The sequence below is a fragment of the Battus philenor genome, unplaced genomic scaffold, assembly GCF_028537555.1.
Source record: "Battus philenor isolate CCGP_79_NKW_IND1 unplaced genomic scaffold, ilBatPhil1.0.hap1 SCAF_44, whole genome shotgun sequence".
Lineage (NCBI taxonomy): Eukaryota > Metazoa > Arthropoda > Insecta > Lepidoptera > Papilionidae > Battus > Battus philenor.
Window position 1 is genome coordinate 83,447 of NW_027181709.1, and position 4,054 is coordinate 87,500.

Here is a 4,054-nt window from a genome sequence, read left to right on the forward strand (position 1 = left end):
TCCCTGGTTGATCCTGCCAGTAGTTATATGCTTGTCTCAAAGATTAAGCCATGCATGTCTCAGTGCAAGCCGTATTAAGGCGATACCGCGAATGGCTCAATATATCAGTTTTGGTTCCTTAGATCTTACCTCGGTTACTTGGATAACTGTGGTAATTCTAGAGCTAATACATGCAATCAGAACTCTGACCAGTGATGGGATGAGTGCTTTTATTAGATCAAAACCAATCGACGGAGGGCCTCGCGTCCGAAGTCGTTAATTTTGATGAATCTGGATAACTTTTGCCGATCGCATGGTCCAGCACCGGCGACGCATCTTTCAAATGTCTGCCTTATCAACTTTCGATGGTAGTTTCTGCGACTACCATGGTTGTCACGGGTAACGGGGAATCAGGGTTCGATTCCGGAGAGGGAGCCTGAGAAACGGCTACCACATCCAAGGAAGGCAGCAGGCGCGCAAATTACCCACTCCCGGCACGGGGAGGTAGTGACGAAAAATAACGATACGGGACTCTTACGAGGCCTCGTAATCGGAATGAGTACACTTTAAATATTTTAACGAGGAACAATTGGAGGGCAAGTCTGGTGCCAGCAGCCGCGGTAACTCCAGCTCCAATAGCGTATACTAAAATTGTTGCGGTTAAAAAGCTCGTAGTTGCATTTGTGCGCCGCGCTGTCGGTGCACCGCATCCGCGGTGATACTGACACGTCTGCGGAGCATATCGTCGGTGAGCCGTCGGTAAAACGGCGGTTCAATATCAAAATCCTATCGCGGTGCTCTTCGGTGAGTGTCGAGATGGGCCGACAATTTTACTTTGAACAAATTAGAGTGCTCAAAGCGGGCTCAAAATGCTGCTTGAATATTTCGTGCATGGAATAATAGAATATGATCTCGGTTCTATTTTGTTGGTTTTCAGAACTCCGAGGTAATGATTAATAGGGATAACTGGGGGCATTCGTATTGCGACGTTAGAGGTGAAATTCTTGGATCGTCGCAAGACGAACATCAGCGAAAGCATTTGCCAAAGGTGTTTTCATCAATCAAGAACGAAAGTTAGAGGTTCGAAGGCGATTAGATACCGCCCTAGTTCTAACCGTAAATATGTCATCTAGCGATCCGCCGACGTTACTACGATGGCTCGGCGGGCAGCTTCCGGGAAACCAAAGATTTTGGACTCCGGGGGGAGTATGGTTGCAAAGCTGAAACTTAAAGGAATTGACGGAAGGGCACCACCAGGAGTGGAGCCTGCGGCTTAATTTGACTCAACACGGGAAATCTCACCAGGCCCGGACACCGGAAGGATTGACAGATTAACAGCTCTTTCTTGATTCGGTGGGTGGTGGTGCATGGCCGTTCTTAGTTGGTGGAGCGATTTGTCTGGTTAATTCCGGTAACGAACGAGACTCTAGCCTGCTAAATAGGCGTCGTCATTTAGGTGTGCGCCGCTCCGGTGGCGCAACTCACTGGCGACGTATTAAAATTCTTCTTAGAGGGACCGGCGGCTTCGAGCCGCACGAGATTGAGCAATAACAGGTCTGTGATGCCCTTAGATGTCCTGGGCCGCACGCGCGCTACACTGAAGGAATCAGCATGTTCTCCCTGGCCTAGAGGCCCGGGCAACCCGTTGAAACTCCTTCGTGCTGGGGATTGGGGTTTGCAATTATCCCCCATAAACGAGGAATTCCTAGTAAGCGCGAGTCATAAGCTCGCGTTGATTACGTCCCTGCCCTTTGTACACACCGCCCGTCGCTACTACCGATTGAATGATTTAGTGAGGTCTTCGGACCGACACGCGGTGGCTTCACGGCCGTCGGCGTTGCTGGGAAGTTGACCAAACTTGATCATTTAGAGGAAGTAAAAGTCGTAACAAGGTTTCCGTAGGGGAACCTGCGGAAGGATCATTAACGTGTGTGTATGTGTGCGAGACGCGTGATATGTTCACGAACGTTGTTGCGCCGCTGTTGCTGTTGCTGTTGTTGCTGTTGCGACGACGACGACGACGACGACGACGACGACTTCGTACATACCGTGTTTACACATATATATATGTAATACATCCATAATGATATATATATACGACATATATACATATATATGTACGTACGCGCGCGCGCTGCTGTTCGTATCTAATGCGGACGAGCGCGCGCGCGTGTGCGTGCGTGTGTGTGTGCGTGTTTGTATATATGTATAAAAAATAAAATGTGAAATAATTGTCTCTAGCGTCTATTACGCCTAACGGCGCAGCGGCGACGGCGCCGTGGCGGTGGCCGGTGGCGGTGGTGGCATTCGTCGAAAGTGCTACCGCCGCCGCTGCCTCCGCCGCCGTCGAAGCGGCCGGGTGGCGGAAAAACGCCGAGAGACGAGCGCCGACCGGGGCATACCAAACGGAGCGTTCGAAGCGGTGAAAATCCCCACTGCCTAGCTCAGGCCCTTTATTGTCGGTTGGCGCTATACAAAACGAAATTTAAGCGGTTAGAAAGATGACAATGTCGTGCGTCACGCCAGCTCGTTGGGGGGTGCGCGGGTCGTCGTCGTTCATCATTCTAAAGGATTCGCGTCGGGGCGTTAAGCTTTTTCGGTGCCGTTTCTTTATGAACGCCTCGGCGCACATGAATTCGACCAACTTTCGACGTTAATACATAAAAACGGACAATCAAGTGGCCGACGGCGAGAGCCGTAGGCCGCTACCGTAAGTAATAACAACATTAAGAAAAAACCATTACCCTGGACGGTGGATCACTTGGCTCGCGGGTCGATGAAGAACGCAGTTAACTGCGCGTCATAGTGTGAACTGCAGGACACATTTGAACATCGACATTTCGAACGCACATTGCGGTCCGTGGAGAAATATCCAGGACCACTCCTGTCTGAGGGCCGGCTGTTAAAATATAAAAACCACACTGTTCGGTGTAGAACGCGCGCTACGTGCGCTCGCGCCGGTCGATGCGCGCGGCGGTGACGCGCGACGCGGCGGCGGCGGGTTGGTGGGGGGTGATGAACGAGCTCGCGGACGGTGCGATGGGACGATCTCTAATAAGAGTCTCTCGTCCGCGCCGCCGCGGCTCTCACTCTCTCTCTCTCTCACTATCCGCCGTCGCTGTCGTCGCGCTGCCGCTGCCGCACTACCGCGCGCGGGCGAGCGGGCGCGCGCTCTTTCGAACAATTGACGGTTTCCGTTGAACGTTCTTCGCGACGGACGACGGACGGCGGGGTGCTGCACCCCTCACGTCCGCGTACGCGCGGAGCGCGTTTACGGTCCGTTTAAATATATCGAATTGTATTGAATATGAAACGAGTGTGAAAAGATTACACGCATCGCTAAGACGCGAGTCTTCGTAGTGCGGTCTTCGTCCGAGCTCATCGGTTCGTGTATACGATATAATAAAATATATCGGAAGCACAGACGACGCGTCTCCGACGGATGCGACCGGCAGGCGGTGAATGTTTTCTTGCGCGGCAAGCGTAACGCACACACAAACATATGTAAGTAAACATTACGTGATGTTCATGTGCGCGCGCGCCTAGCCCGATGCGAGAGAGTTCACCGCTCGTCGTCGCTACGCATCCGTATTATGTCGGTGATACGCGTCGTCGTTCCAGTGCGAACGTTATATTATCGTATCGATACGGACCGATACCGAAAGGGCCGGACGATCGATCGCTAACGAAAAGTACTCGCGCTCGCGTATGCGTGTCGAGATTTTCGTTTACGCTCGTATCATCATAATCATCATCGTCATCGTCGTCGTTCATCGCGCAACGCGTGTTGTGTGTGCAGCGTTGCGTTGTGCGTGCGCGCGTCTAGAGACCTCTAAGGACTCGCGACGCGCGCGCCTCGCGCACGCGCACTCGCTCTGCGACGCGCGATGATCGCGACGGTGGGGGTGGTGTACGGTAGGCGGACTCGACGTCCGAAGGGCGTCCCGCGACGACGACCGGCCGCCGTGCGCGCTTGCTTGCTTGCGCGCGCGGTCCGTCGGTTCGTCGTCGTCAAAAATATAATAAGGGACGTCGCGTACGGATATCGCGTCTGCCTCGAATTTTTATCGTTGGC

At 53.0% G+C, this 4,054-nt stretch overlaps 3 non-coding genes across 3 annotated transcripts in view; all 3 read left to right on the top strand.

Moving 5' to 3' along the window:
* On the top strand, positions 1-1,904 carry LOC137929196 (small subunit ribosomal RNA). The gene has a single exon (XR_011108763.1). It is a non-coding gene; the product is annotated as a small subunit ribosomal RNA (ribosomal RNA).
* An 816-nt stretch (positions 1,905-2,720) lies between these two features.
* LOC137929184 (5.8S ribosomal RNA) lies at positions 2,721-2,877 on the top strand. The gene has a single exon (XR_011108752.1). It is a non-coding gene; the product is annotated as a 5.8S ribosomal RNA (ribosomal RNA).
* A 1,173-nt stretch (positions 2,878-4,050) lies between these two features.
* The window catches only part of LOC137929202 (large subunit ribosomal RNA), a 4,033-nt gene continuing 4,029 nt past the window's right edge, over positions 4,051-4,054 (top strand). Inside the window, exon 1 of the ribosomal RNA XR_011108769.1 lies at positions 4,051-4,054. This exon is cut by the window's right edge and continues 4,029 nt beyond it. This is a non-coding gene — a ribosomal RNA (large subunit ribosomal RNA).